This window comes from Miscanthus floridulus, chromosome 5, assembly GCF_019320115.1.
Source record: "Miscanthus floridulus cultivar M001 chromosome 5, ASM1932011v1, whole genome shotgun sequence".
Lineage (NCBI taxonomy): Eukaryota > Viridiplantae > Streptophyta > Magnoliopsida > Poales > Poaceae > Miscanthus > Miscanthus floridulus.
In genome coordinates, this window is record NC_089584.1 from 124,050,652 (window position 1) to 124,067,275 (window position 16,624).

Below are 16,624 nucleotides of genomic sequence, written 5' to 3' on the forward strand. Positions count from 1 at the left end.
AGTTGTTCAGTCTTTTGTAGCAGCTTGTGTTGTCTGCCAACAAGCTAAACTGGACCGTTCCAAGCTGCCCGGCTTGTTACAGCTGTTACCGGTGCCTGACAGCGCCTGGTTCGTGGTATCCATGGATTTTATTGAAGGACTGCCATCATCACAAGGTTCTAATTGCATCCTGGTGATTGTCGATCTTTTTTCCAAATATGCCCATTTCCTGCCTCTTAAGCATCCTTTCACTGCCCGTTCTGTGGCTCAGTCGTTTCTATCTCACGTGTATAAGTTGCACGGTATGCCACAAGCCATTGTCTCAGATCGAGATAAGGTCTTCACAAGTCATTTTTGGTGGGAGCTGTTTCAGTTGGCTGGAGTTGAGCTGCGGATGAGTACTGCTTATCATCCGTAATTAGATGGACAAACCAAATGGGTCAATCAATGTCTAGAGACGTTCCTGCGTTGCTTCGTGCATGCTTGCCCACAACAGTGGCGACAGTGGTTGGATCAAGTTGAGTTATGGTACAACACCAATTGGCACTCAGCTTTGGGGCGTTCTCCTTTTGAGGTGTTGTATGGTCATGCACCGCGCCACTTTGGCATTGCCAGTTCTTTAGTCACCGACATTCCTAACTTGGATACTTGGCTGTCTGACCGAGCCTTGATGTCAAAGGTCATCCGCCAGCATCTGAATCGCGCTAAGCAACGCATGAAGAAGCAAGCTGATGAGCATCGGTCCGAGCGACAGTTTTAGATTGGTGATCTAGTGTTCGTTAAAATTCAGCCCTATGTGCAATCTTCCTTGGCTTCGCGCAGCAATCAGAAGCTGGCCTTCAAATTCTTTGGACCATTCCGTATCTTGGCTCACGTGGGAGAGGTGGCATACAAACTAGAGCTTCCGGTTTCTTCTTCGGTGCACCCGGTATTTCATGTTTCACAGCTCAAGAAGTCGGTGGGAACTCATCATTCTGTCACCAGTCATCCACCTTCTGAGGCGATCCTGTGGAGCATCCCTGACCAAATTCTTCAGACAAGATCCATCACCAAGGGTAAGCAATCTATTTCTCAGGGTTTGATTCAGTGGTCTAACCTACCACGGTCTCTAGCTACTTGGGAGGACTTAGTTTCTTCAGCAACAGTTTCCCCGCGCCGCCGTCTGGGACAGGCTCGGCGCGCAAGGAAGGGGGAATGTTACGCCTGCATCTTCTACTATGGTATATCTGGCACCAGAAGCTGAAGAGGAACAAAGGCCGCTGCGGGAGAATGGGCCACAGCTACGAAGGTCCAGTCAGCCCAGAATTCCTAACCGGCGTGTCTCGGGCGGCGAATGGGCCAAGGCGTGACTTCGGCGTCTTATATATGGATAGGTGTAAGTCAAGAGGGGTTATGAAAGATAATTGTAATCACTTGCATCCTCCTGCAAACTTCCTCTGACTTCTAGCCCCGTGCTCTGCTATCCTTCCTCTGCTCCGTTCCTGCTTTCGCCTGAAACTCTGTAATACGCCACTCGAAATACCAGGATTCATCTGAGATTGTAACATGCCCAAGCTGGGACATCAGGTCCTTGACTAGCCCAGCCGGCACCAAGGCCATAGTGTCATTGACTGGAAGATTCTGGTCCGGAGTGGAAGGGGTATGCTCTTCTGAGTCCTTGGCTTTCCTCTTCCTCTGAATCTGCAGGTCCGGCCTCCTATTTTCCTGAAAGAGTTGCCTGTGAGCCGATCCATCCCCACTGCTCGTTCCGCTCCGTATTCCGGCTTGCCTGTTTCAGCGGAGAAATCACCTCATCATTTTCTGCCACCGCCTTGCCAGAACTAGCACTAGCTTGGCGCTGCTGAAAGCCCCCTCTACCCGTCGACCGGTTAGAATGAGTCGATCTCCCCGAGGAACCACTCCCAAATGACTCCGTCGCTGCATCTGTGAAACTCTGAGTTTTCTTTCAACTCTCCTCAGGAGCCCTTAACTGTACATCGTACAACAACTTCACCATTGCATTTCGCGCAGGCGAGGTGTCACACTCTAGCTCAGAATGGCCCAAAATGCCATACAATTTGCAAAAGAAGGGGAGTTTCTCATATCGAAGATCGAACCAATCCTTGTTCCCTTTCCTATCAGTCTGCAAAAGCACCCCCTACATAACCTGAGCTCATAGAAAGGTGCCACTTGGCTTGCCCCCTTGTCAACATCCATCTTGACAACAGAGCCAACCAGAGCCATAGCATGCTCGCCCCGGTGGGCGTTCATCCACCCAAGTGGAAGGTTCAGGATACGTACCCACAACTCCATCCTATCAAAACTCACTTCGGATGGCCTCAAAGATTCATCATACGGCTGTAGGATAACTGCATGCTTCCCTACCATCCAAGGCGATCCTTCAAGGGCTCGCAACATGTCTTGATGATAGCTGAAATCTGCCTCAAAGAGGTTCTGCCCCTTCTCTCCTATCGACCTGAAAGACAGCCCGGGTGGATTGCCCCAGGCCGGTTTCATCGCTCCCTATGGTGTTCACGTGTAGTGCCGTCGGGGAGATGACCTTCCCAACAAGTGCATACTCGGCCACCGGCGACTCATCTCCCTCATCATCATTGAACGCCGTCAGTTCCTCCTCCTCCGCGGTAAGGTGGAGATTCTGTAGCAGGTCTGCGACTCTAGGGTCTACGTCCTCGGGGGAGCGATCACGTCGTCCACCGAGAGTGGAGCTTCCACCATCCAATTACACAGCCATGATCTGCTGATCGAATGGGAAAAAACAGTCTGTGTCGTGCCGGTAGATGGGATCCTGGCACACACAAAACAAAATCCTGACACTAGGAACCTAAGCAGCGCGAACCCTAGCGGGAAATCTGTGTTCGACGGCCCTAGAATGGCTAACCATCGATTTGCCGTGGCCGCCGCCGACTGGGGGCCGGTGGGCGGGGCATGGGCGCCATGACTAGAGTGGTCGCCGGCATTGCGGACCTGATGTCACTGATGCGGCGGATCAGATCGGGGACGGGGAAGGTGTCACCCTCACGATCGCCTAGGAGCACTACTACAAAAAGCATTTCTAGGGGCGGCTGGTAACCCTTTGTAGGGGCGGTTTGCCCAGCCGCCCCTACGCAAGGGTCTCTACAAATCATGCATTTGTAGGGACGGTTCCCAGGCCGCCCCTACAAATCGATTTGTAGGGGCGGCGGCGGCTGTACCAGCCGCCCCTACAAACACGTATTTGTAGGGGCGGTTCAATCTAGAACCTCCTCTACAGTACGTTTTCCCGTAAAAAATTTCAAATTTACAATTCAAAATCGTGTTGCTGAACGTCCCACGACCAACGTTCCGAACCGCGTTCGCATTGCCGAACGCCCCGCGACCAACATTCCAAACCGCGTTCGCGTTGCCGAATGCCCCGCGACCAGCGTTCCGAACCGCGTTCGTGTTGCTGAACGCCCCACGACCAGCGTTCGCGTTGCCGAACGCCCCACGACCGCGACTACAAGCACAAGAGTATTCTATAAACTACAATTACAAGTCCAATTCACAAGAATATATACAATCCATCATTAAATATATAAATTTCATACACATTGTTATCAACGTCCTAGAGCTAGCCTTTCAGTCTCATGAAGGTGTTAGTACTGAGGATTTATACCTAACTCAGACTCTCGATCATGGTAGGCGCCTCCGACATGTACAATCTGGTCCAATATGAAGTTGCAAAGGTCGCCGACGAGCTCTAAGAGTTGGTCATCCTTATATGGGTCTCTTTTCATTCCTTTCTCTTCTCTCCACTACAAGAGAACAAGTTTCGGTGTAGTATTTTATACCATTTATGAAGTTTTTATACTACGGGTGAAAATGTTCAAACTTACCCTTAAGGGGTGTCTCCTGTAGGCACCGGTGTTACTCATTATAGAACATATATAGTATCCACAATGTACACTCCCAGGCTTCTGCTTGGGGCACTGTGTGTTTTGCATATGAAAATGTTAAGTAATGTTTTTGACAACCATGTAATGGAGTACTGAAGAAGTAAGTTACACTTACCGCACATAGTGTTTTTATAGCCAGCTTTTCCTTCTTTGCTGGATCATGCCTTCCATGATGATTAGTGACATAGAACCTAAATGCTCTGTTCGAATTATTTTAGCAAATACAACTTGTTAGTATCCAAAAATGAACGTTACAAGTATATATACAAACATATAAGCTAATGAGGATTGTCGATATGTATATGTCTTGATAATCGATATTAAGTCTTTGTATATCACCATGTCCTTATCTAATGAATCAAAGACCCATGCCATGCTCCTCCCAACATCGATGGCTATACAAATATAGTGGTTGCTGTATGGATTTAATCATAGAACTAGATAAGTTCTTTTGCATCAAATAAAATATATCGAACAAAGCTTTAAGTATAGAGTTGAGCTTACTCGAAGTTGTATGGTAGCCATATAGTAGAGTGTTGTTGGAGATTTTTGAAAGCCAAGGCAATGTATGCCGCAGCCTTAAGGGACTCTTCCCTTAGTTTCGTTGTACGGATGTGCTCTTTCTCCCGAAGAGTCTTTGTAGCAGCTAGCTCTTTGGCATCAAGTGTCCACCGTTTAGGGTAATTGAAATTTGTTTGGGCTATAGCTTGAGGGTCCACACACCTGGCTTTCACACTTGGAATTTGTTTGACAATGTGCACTTGTATTATACAAATCACGACATGGGTTAGTTACAACAAAATTCAAAGATTACATTCATATCATATCGGGAGGACAAAGACTTACAGGCACCACGTGCGAATTAGATTCATCTCCATTTCTCCCAGGTGAAAGCATGTTTGCATGTCATTGAAGTCAAAGATAATTTTCTTGGCTAGGCTCCCAAATGTGCCGGTGGGAAAGCATGCTTGTATGATATTTATGCTCGTTGGGAGAACACGTAAGTACCAATCATGGAACCTTCTCATTTCAAGTGGTAGGCGCTGGATGTCCCAGTTTGGTACGAAGGGCTTGCCTCTTTCATATGTTTTCGGGCAATCCTTTGACCATTTGATGGCATCAACATTTGGATACTGCTTTATAATTTGGTAGAGTTTGCTAGTGACGGTCTCCTCAGAACCCCATGATGGGACTTTTTTAACTTGGTTCTCAGGCTTGAACTGGTCATGGGAATACCACTTGGACACCGACGAGACGTCTTTGATTGGAACATAAACTGGCCTTATGGCGATTGGATGCTTCTTTTGAAGTTCCCATACAAGCACGTCCTCATCTTCTTGTGCTGCAGCTTCTTCAGGAGGCACTCGTTGTTCATGTATCGCTGTGCTTGTTGAGAAGACTGTGGTATCTCATGATGCACTTACTCGGTACGAGCTAGAGAAGGTTGTGGCATCTCATCAGGCACATGTTCTCTAGGAGGCGGGGAAGAATATGGCATCTCAGGAATGTGGGGGTCACAAGATGGTGAAAATATCTCCCCGACCTCAACAACTCGCTCCAAATTTAGGAGAGGGGGAGGTGGCAAAGAAGCAGTCAATATAATGCCCTGTTTGTGTCAGAGGATGAATTGCCCCATAACATCTTCGAGTAACACTAGCCCCTCGGGCATTGCATAGTCTATCCTCCACTGCATGAACTCGGGCTTCACTGTATGCACCTCGACCCTAGTGTAGTCCGAAGGTATCTTATTATTGTGGTGTAAGCCACTGAGAGGATGTGCCACACCCATTGCCACCTCCATCACAGTGTTCTGCCGGCCGCTGAGAAACACCAAGGTGCAACTAGTTGGTTCTCGTATGCGATCGACTAGGATTGTGGCTGTAGTGAAACCTTGGCTGCTAGGAACTTTCGGATGGCTGCCAACTAATGCTAGTTCCCCTAGCGACGTCTCTAATATCTGTGGCTCCGTAGACAGTCCTTGCTCCTCTAGCGCCTTCGCAACTAGAGCCTTCACTTGGAGCTCAAGACTAGTCTCCTGGTCTCGGCCATGTTTCTTGTACATGTGTCTGTCCTCTTCGAATCCTTGCTTCCAGGTCATCCTTTTCCCTAGCCTCCTGGTGCGGCCTATGTGCTCCTTGTTTCCCAAGCCAAGGCTAAGCTCATCCTTCTCTCTGGAAGGATTGAATGAGCCCTTCTCCTTGTCTTCAGCATATTTTAGTATCCTTGATACTACCTCTTGGGTCTCTGGCTTATCAAACTTAAGATTACTATCGGATGATTCTGTACTCCTCGCATATATCCAGTTCCTTGAGCGTACCTTCAAATTTGTCACATCGATATTCCTAGCAGCTGTGGTCTCTTTGTCCATCTTCCTAAACTGCTCTTCCTTGGCATAGTAGCCACCGGGGCCTAGATGATGCTGGTGTTTGTTCCTCTTCGCCAGCTCGGTGTTATGGGCACTAGGCTCCAATGCCTCCAGTGAAGTCTCCTGAGCCACGAGCTCCTCCCATTGACTAGGAGTTATTTTGCCAAACTCGTTGAAGGGAGTTAACCCCTTTTGGATATACTTCGTGTTGAGCTCTGACCTCCAACGTCGGAATGACTCTCCCATCATCCTGATAGCATTTTTTACCAATTCGTGCTTACCCTCTAGAAATCTAAAATTGACCTTCAGCTACCTATCCCAAAGTGCATTCTTTGTGTTTTCTAGTACCTCTTTCCAGTTAGGGATTGCTGGGTTCAATTTATCTCTTACTAGGGCCACCATTATATCCCTTCCATAGTCAAGTTCATATAGAAAACTTGTGCGACATGTAAAGCGACCACCTAAGGGTCATCTTGGTAGTCTAGATTCTCGAGGTCCATGACTCTCAATCTGATCTCATTTAGTTGGTGTTGTTTGATCCAGCGGTATCGAAACAGGGCCACCGTTATATCCCTTCTATAGTTAAGTTCCCATATCTCTTCAATGATGCCAAAGTATTGGATCTTTTGCCCCAATCCATCGAGAGCCTCTATTCGAACGCCGCTGTTTTGGTTCACATATTTACTATTCTTTGCATGGGTATAGTATGTATACCCATTGATGTCATAAGCATTCCAAGATGTCACCTGTCTCGATGGCCTCTCTGCCAACCTACTGATGGTAATAGAGTCTATGGTTTCTCCAGGCGGTATGTTTTGGTCCTTCAACCATGTAGTTAGTCATTGCTTGTATTGTTTCATGACCCAATCATCCGAACAACCATTTCTCTCTGCCATAATGGTAGCCAAGTATTCATCAATGTATGGTTGTATCAGTTGTGTACTCTGTAAGACACTATAATGCGTCTGACTCACCTTTTTATAATCATGGTCGATGAACACTTTTCTACCACTGGTGCCCTTCTCGGCCAGCCTTCCCTTGTGACGAGAATTGGGTTTACCAATCCCTTTCTGTACTTTTAGGTACTCTTGACAGCACTCGACGACTTCTTCAGTACTGTAACCCTCTATCATAGAGCCCTCTAGGTATGCTCGATTATGCATGTATCGACTTATAACCGACATGAACCGCTCGTAGGACCACATTTCATGCAAGTAGCAAGGGCCCAGCGCCTGTATCTGATGAACTATGTGAATCATGAGATGTGGCATTATATTAAAAAAAGCAGGAGGTAAACACATCTCTAGTTGGTTTTGTGTCTTCGCCACAAATTCATGTAGGTCACTCAGCTCTTGCTTGCCAATCGTCTTCTGTGAGATCTTCGAAAAGAAGTAGCACATGCGGGTGATGGCCATTTTTAAGAACTCTGGCTTTATAGCCCTGATTGCAATAGGTAGAAACATTGTCAGCATCAAATGGCAATCGTGAGCCTTGTAGTGTGTTATTGACAAGTCCTTCATCGACACTAGCTTCTTAATATTTGCTGAAAACCCAGTCGGGACTTTGATCCCCCTTAGGAAAGTGCATATAGCTCTCTTCTCGTCTGGTGTTAGGTTGAAGCATGCCACGGGCAGAGTGTATTTTCCATTAGCCTCAGGTACCGGGTGAAGCTGTGGCATCACGTTTAGCTGCACCATGTCTTTCCGTGCTTTCAGACCATCCTTTGACTTGCCTGTGTCCATTAAGGTAGCAATAAGACTCTCAAAGACATTCTTCCGCACGTGCATAGCATCAATGGCATGGGGGACCTCCAAGTCTGGCCAATAAGGTAGATACTGAAAGAAGATTGATTGTTTCTTGAAAGGTACGCCTTCGACAGGAGGTGTGCTTCTATCTCTGTTCATCCCATCTGAATTTTTCTTTCCATAGACGATGCGTATGTTTTTCACCATTCTGTACACATGTTCTCCGTTATGACGTCTCTCCGGAGGGGGTTCAATCTCCGGGGCGTTGTCATAAAATCTAAAGAACAATTTGTTGCGGTACTTGTGACTTGTCTTTAAGAAGCATCGGTTCCTTAGGTAAACTATCTTCTTGAATGCATCTAGGTACACCCATGTAGTACCATCCAAGCAAATCAAGCATCCTGTCTTTCCTTTGATCTGTCCAGACAAAGCAAACAGCGTGGGATAATCATTGGTAGTAACAAATATTATTGCTCTACATATGAAGTTATCCTTTTGGAACGCATCGTACATTTGCTCCCCATGCCTCCATAGCCTCTCCATTTCTTGCATCAAAGGCTCGAGGAACACGTCTATATCAATGCCTGGTTGTTTAGGGCCAGAAATAAGAATAGTGAGGAGAAGGTACTTCCTCTTCTGACACAACCATGTTGGGATGTTGTACATGGTCAAGATCACTGGCCATGTGCTATGGTCGCTCATCCTCTCATTGAAGGGATTCATTCCATCGGTGCTCAAGCCAAACCATACATTCCTTGGGTCATCGTTGAATTCTTTGTGCTTCTCATCAAACCTTTGCCACTGACTACAATTAGCCGGGTGTGCAATCTTATCATCATCCACCTTGCGCTCATCATCCCACCATGTCATGAGTGTAGCTTCTTTAGGGTTTAGGAAGATACGTCTCAAGCGGTCGGTCACTGGCAGGTACCACATTACCAAGGCAGGAATTCTTCTCTGCTTTGCATCGTTGCCTAATGGAGTGTCCTCTGGGGGCTGAGATTCTTGTACCACCTTTTTTGTACCCTTCTTGTTCCTCTTTTTCCCTATGGAGGGTTCGTCCCCACTGTAAAGGTCATTATTCTTGTATCGGCTGGCCCTACACCGGGGACATTTATCTAGTAACTTGAACGTTTCGCCATAAAAAAGTATACAATGGTTGGGGCATGCATGGATTTTTTCAACCCCCATTGTCAATGGACTTATGACCTTCTTCGCTTGGTATGTGTTGGCGGGAACTGAGTTTAGTTGTGGCAGCACCCATGACAGGAGATGCAATAGATCATTGAAACTACAGTCTGACCAGCCGTACTTAGCCTTCCAGATGAGCAGCACAAGCACAAAACGTAGCAATGTCCAATGGTCGGACAACCCTTTTCAACACCATACACAGTCTCCTTCGATGCTTTTGTCACCCTTTCCAAATTTTCTAGACCTTTCGGGCTATTTAGTAAAATCTCTGGTCCAAGGGCTCGAATCATGTCCTCTAAATCATCTTTATCCCCGACACGTGCTCCACCATCATTATTGGCACCATCTTCGTCGTTACCATCCCAACCATCAGCATCACCACCTTGTTCATTACCAAACTCAAAATCCATTCGTGCATCAAGCTCTGCTGAATATGGGGACATGGATTCTATGGTTTCGTTGTTGTATTCCTCCTCATCCTCGTCGTTAACAATAACCGTTTCATCATGATGAATCCATACTATGTAGTCCTCAACAAATCCTCACATAATCAAATGTGATCTGATGATAGTCACATCTGTCCATGCCATACGGTTCTTGCAATCTTTACAGGGGCAAATAATTGTATCCTTATTCTCTTTCAATGTCGTTGCATGCTTCTTTGTGGCTTCAATAAACAATTTCAAAGACAACAATTAGCAACAATTATACTTTACCCAATATCTTTCATACAAACCCTAGTCCAATTTCATCAAACATAAATTAACAAAAATGAAATTAATAAAAAACCAAACCCTAGATCTAGATCCACATGCACATGAAACATCCATAAAACTAACTAATTATTCACTAAAATAAAAAAACATGGACCAAATAAGGTATTGATCTTGTTCTCCTCCCTAATTTACCCTGGTACATTTAAAACTTGGCTCTAATTTACTTCATAAGTAGCTCAAGCACCATAGAAGAGAGAGAAAAACAAAACTCTAATTACTCACTAACCAACCATTAAAACTTCAAAAAAAAGTATAGAATAGTATTTTCTTACCTTCTGCAACCTCTCCACCAAAGGATTTGAGACCAAAACCTTCCCCCTTAGTAGAGCAATTTTTGGGAGGTGTCCAAGGCCTCCCCACCTTTCTTTCACGGATTGGAGTGAATGACCCGAGGAGGAAGAAGTGTTGCAGCTGTTTTATATGTGGGTCATTTGTAGGGGCGGCTGGTGATTGAGCCGCCCCTACAAATCCGAGCTATATATATGTGGACATTTGTAGGGGCGGCTTAATCACCAGCCGCCCCTACAAATAGAAATTCCAGGGGCGGCTGGTGATTGAGCCGCCCCTACAAATCAGACCCCATTTGTAGGGGCGGCTCGTATCATCAGCCGCCCCTGTCGTTCCATTTGTAGGGGCGGCTGGTGTCTGGGCACCCGAGCACGCCACTGTAGGGGCGGCTCTATCACCAGCCGCCCTACAAAAAATTCGACCCGTTGCTAAAAAACATTTTTTACGTAGTGGAGAGAGTTCCGTAAATCACGGAAGATCCCATCGTGGCTGGACATCTTCAACCTTCTCGGGGATCATGGTCTTCTTGTGCTCTCCATTGCTCATTTGCCCGCCTCATAATGCATAGCACCTTGATCAAAATTCCCTGCTAATTAGATTTTTCTCTATTTCAAATTATAAGTTATTTTAGCTTTTTAGATTTATAGTTTTTGCTATATACATTTAAATATTCATCGTGTCTATATTCATAGCAGAATCTACGTAGGTAGAAAAGCTAAAATAATTTATAATTTAGAAAAGAGGGAGCATTCTGATTATAGTCATGCAAATGTATATTGTCACAGGTGTGCATAGAGAAAATATCGAGTGACGTTTGGAATGCGTAAATTAAAGCCACATGAGCATCATATAATTTTTCAACAAATTTGTGCGTATAGAGTTATGAAGTAATATTCGCAGGTTCAGCTTATGTGTACAACAGTGAGATTCATGGAATTTTCGTATAGAAAGTTAACATAAGGAATGTATGTAGAAGCCAGTACAGGAAGAAAGGTGGAGAGTGAAAATGTACATGCTATATATGTCGCTCATTAGAACAAGCGTAGAATCTGATTGGTTCATTGCATTAGCATGTACTCCCTCCATTCCTTAATATAAGCCATATAGTTTTTAGCACCAATATTAATGCACGGCTTAGGAAAGGATGTGAGACCGAGAAAAAAAAGAAAAATCAGACCATTTTTTCTCTCCCAATCAGATTGCTTCCTAAATCTAAGGGATTGGTTGGGGCATGTGCTATGTACGGTAGGAAGGTTTCTAAACTAATCAGCGTGGGAGCTGATATGTACCTATATTTTGGAATTTTCTTTAGAAATCTATATGGCTTATATTAAGGAACGGAGGGAATATTTAGGCTTGTGCAGTGCAGATACTTTTATGCCGACTTGCACAGTGTTCAAAACAAGCCAACGTAGCATTAGCTAGTACACCCATTTTTATGTATTATTAGACAATGCAAATTTGCATGAGCCGATAGGCAAAAAAAAAAAAATCACATTCTCTACCTTTACTAGATACATTAACCTCAACCAAAACATATAAGATGACTATATGAAATAAAATGTAAATAAATAAACATGATTTTATCGGATGCAACTTGGTCTATGCAGAACAACTAAACATAAAGACAGTAAGACAAGCACATGTATGTTTATGCTAGCTTAGGTTATACTACATAAGGTCTAATACAGGCTAAGTCTGATACATATAACCAGTCAGAGCCATAGGGTTGTACATAGACTTCATGTTGATGTGTGAGAGAGAGGAGAGAAGAGAAGCAAACTGTAAGAGCTTATGCACAAGAATAAAAAAGCATCTTTGTAAATAAAACAAGTAGGTCATACTTAAGCCAACTAATATATGAATACTCATCGCAAAAAAAGATAGTATATAAGTACATGACTACATATATAGCCAACACAGGACTATATTATTGGCCCTGATGTTAGAAATCCATGCTCCCTGTTTCGAAAAAAAAAATCCATGCTACCTGCCTAAATCTAAAAATGTGTACGTGGCCGCATTCAATTCAGCCATGTAGCTAATAGCACGTGATGCTGACTTTGTCGAACACCGTCGACATGAAGTGCGTCCCTGGCAACGCGGGCGAGGGCGGTGGCGCCACGGGCAACTTCAGCGGACACTTGACGTCCAGCCTCCGACTCCCGCTGACGTGAACCGGCCGGTACTTGAACGCCCCGGTGAGCCTGAGCTCGAACTCGACCACGCCGGCAACGGTCTCCCTTGCAAACTCCGCCGCCGCGTCGATGCCCAGCTCAAATCCCACCGGTGAGGACGACACGGCTAACATGCGAAACTCCTCCGTGTGCCGCGGGTCTATCCTCATGCCCGCGTCCACCAGCCGTGCGCCTTCCAGGCGCCTCCCCGCGAAGAACAGCTCGGCGTCGAGCGGCGCTGCGGGCTCGGCGCGCATCGCCCCCAGTTGCGGTTGCGTAGGGAGACGGTGAGCGACAGGTCGTACACGAGCGCCGTGCCGTTGGCGCCGGCGAGGGCGAGCCGCGACACCGACGCGTCCTTCACGGTGGCGCGGACCGGGTAGACGACGCCGAAGGCCGGGACGAGCACGCAGATGAGCGCCACCCCGATGAACAAGCCGCAGATGCTGCAGGCGAAATTTAATGCACTGCAACAGCAGCAGCACAAGCAGCCGACACAGGATTCGACGATGCACGAGCAGCAGTCGTCGTCGTACATGATCCCGACCAATCTGCTAACGATGGCGGCTAGGCTGTTTTGCGCAACGCGGGACGATCTATCAAGCAAACTAGAGACCTAGAACTACTGGCACTCAAGTCGGAAATTGCACCTTATTCGTGCCCTCGGGCGTAGTTTTATTCGTACAATGATAGTGTTGGGTTCGGTTTCCATTCCAAGATCCAATCCGATTACAGCATTATTAAGCGTTTGCGTTGTCGTGTTTGTTTCAGCCTCCACCGTTGCATACGAAACTGAACTGATCGATCACGCGGGCAGGCGCAGCGACCAGGAAAATTAGGCTGTAGGGGGTCAGCTAAAATCTCAGCTCAATCCATATAGATGGTCCAGGAATTTCAACTGAACTTTCAGCCTGGATTGGGTGAGATTCGGCCCATGAAGAAGCAGGAAGACAGGGGATATCCAATCATTCCTGCCAGAGCCCATTATCAACCCATTACTTCATTGAGAGGTTCTTGTCAGATTGCCCCACGGCAAACACTAAACCAGAAACAAAAAAGGAGCGTGCATCAGCAAAGTCTGCGCCTCGCTGGATTCCTTCATCAGCAGGAAGCATGAAGGTTTATGTTGATCCAAACGCACGGTATTTCAGTTAGCAGCACCTGATGGTAATCCTCATTACCAAACAGGTTCCTGTTTTATGTTTCTGTATATATATGGCACTTTCTACTTCCTCTTAATGAAATGGGCAGGGCTAGTCGGACGCAGCTCTGATGTCTGCAACTGTTTCGCATCGGACGCCCCCTGCTCTCGCGTTAGATCCCGCGCCTGCGACTGATCCCGCGCCAGTGATCGCGTCCGACTATCCGTGACTCGATCCCCATCCCGATTGCGCCCTGGGCGTCAAGCCCGCTGCGCTCCTCCCCCGCCACGCCACGCTCCTCCCCTAGTCGCGCTCCTCCTCTCGCCGCGGTGGCGGCGCCATCCCTGTCGCGCCCCCGTCCTCCACCGTGCTGTGTCTCGGCTGCACCTCTTCCCCTGTCCTAACGTCTCATCTCCTCTGCAATATCCATCCGACCGTTGCAATATATGCAATATACTATTGAAATATACTCATATAGTCATTGCGACATCTATACGAAATACATGAAACATGCGTCTAAAACAGCTGAAATATTTAGAACATACATTTGCAATATACGTCTAAAACAGATGAAACACGTGGAACATACACTTGAAACATACATGTGTAGACATTGCAACATATGTAACATCAGATCCTTTTGCAACATCAAGATGAAACATACAGATGAAACGCGTGAAATATACGTCTGAACCAACTGAAACACTTGAAACATATACTTGCAACATACGTATATAGCCATTGCAACATACACAACATACAAATGAAACATTTGAAAACAACTTCTGAAACACACCTGAAACAAAACATGGCCCCACCTGCAGCCATGGCCTATTCTGGTGGGGAACTGCGGTAGCCAGCAAGCGACGGTCGGGTGCAGTGGAGAGGGAGGATGGTGGCAGGCAAGCAACTGGGCGTGGTGAAGAACGCCGTGCCGAAGCAGTCGCCGTGGACCACGCTGTGTCGGCTCGAAGAACTCGGAGGCGAGTGGTTAGTGGCGGTGGGGAGACAGGAAATTAAGCGGCAACGCTCAGGCGCGGTGCAGCACGCCTCTGCATTGCGGCCGCGGCGGTGCGGGTGCGGAGAGTTGGTTCGAGAATGGATGGAGAAACAGCGGCGATTCGAGAAGGTGAGAGTGGCGATTTTTTATTTTTATTTCCGTATGGATGACAGTGTTGCATGTTGGACTATTCGGACGTCGAGGCCCATCAATACGCGTCCAGACGAAACGGAGGCCGTAACCACAACATTATGGTAATGAAAAACGTGCAAACACATGGTCGCCAAAAAAAGGTTAATGTTGATGCTGCTCTCTCGAAGGTATGGACGACCGGAGCCGCTGTTGTGGTAGCCAGACATGAGAACAAATGACTGATGCAAGTTGTGGAACAAGTTGCTGTCCGAGCGCTTGGCAGATATAGAACCGGACCTCCCGGGTGTAAGGGCAGGATGCTTGGCAGATAATATGACACATATAGCTATTCTCTCTCGCCTCCAAGCCATGGCCTTTTCGTTGATTGGTTTTTGGGTTAATAAGCTCGGCTAGTGCTGGTTTGCTGTAAAAGAAAAACACTATTGATCGACTGATAAGTTCTGGCTGAAACCAACAAACGAACGGGCTGTTTGATTCCTATTAATGGTGCCCACGTCTTCCAGATCAGCGTGTGTCCGCGGAACTTGATTGCGCCGGTGTGCTGTTCTATGCCGACCTTGCATTGTATGTTCCATCAGGCTTCCATCGCCACACTGTCTTGTCAGGCTGGTCGGAGAGCACGACGTTGTCCAAGGTCGCCCATAACTGCAAGTACTCAGCAATGGCCGGAACTGAGAGTCCACCGCTGATTGATCGCACCCAAAAAAAAAAAAAAACTCTATCAACCGAAGGGGATTGAGAGGGATTAAATTCCATACAAGTCAAAATCCCTATCAACCCTCTCCAATCCCCTTCAACCCTTTAGATTCTGAAATCAACCGAACAAGGCATAAATGGTTTTCACGGAATCAATGAGGGTGTGAGTAAAACGTGATCTCGCTAATACGGTCTCGACATACAGGAAAAAGATGAATGTGACAGAAAAATCTATGAACAATTGGGAAAGGGAGACAACATGGAAAATCCCCTTTCTGCCTAACTTTGCTACAGTATCCTTTACTGTACAACCGAACAAATGTCCCTATTCTAGGCAGAGGGAAAAAGGAAGAGAGAAAAAGACTACAAAGACTTCACATCAGCAGCCTGCAGCTGCAGAGAATGCCTTCCGAGTCGCTCACAAATTATGGGTGTAGTACGCCAGCTAGTTTTGTATCGGGTTGGACCTGCTCGGCGTCTGCTTCTTCAGATTCTCGGACACCTCGTCGGCGCGGGCAGGAACCTTGTCTGCCGCCTTAGCCGCTGCCTGGAACACCTCTCGCCGCGCTTTCTCTGAGTCTGAGCTGACGAGCACGCTCTGCAAGAGCTTTCTCGATTGGATCCTCTCCTTTGAGACCATGACAGCAGAAGGTGCCAGGAGGCAATAATGCAGGAGTAGCAAGGCAGAGAGGAGGCTGAAGGCGCAGACGCTGAAGGCTCCCATGGCTGATGGCTCTGCCAACTGATAAGTGATGAGATCAACTGAGAAATGAGGACACTGGGAACTCAAGCCTGCTCTTATAAGAACTTGCATTCCATGTGAGTACAGTCAGCACCGAGAGATCAGAGATCCGAGCTCAGGAGCTCTAATGATTGTGTTTGATTCAGCATGTGATGTGCGCGCAACATTAGTTCAGTACCAACTCCCGTTGTATCTTTTTGTGCGAGTGCCCATTCGGCGATTGTGGGCGGCACATGGAGCCAACCGAGCCATAGATTCCATCCACCTTTTCATCTTCTCCACGTATTTTTATATTTATTTTTTGTTCATAACAAAGTCTTATTTTTTTCAGGAGAAGCTTTCTAGTTTATAAAACATGAGCATGAGTTTTCTTTCGTGGATTTCTACTATTTTTTATTGTCAGTTTAGATATACGTTTGGTGTAATCTAGTAGTCTCCAGTTCCTGTCAACTTGCA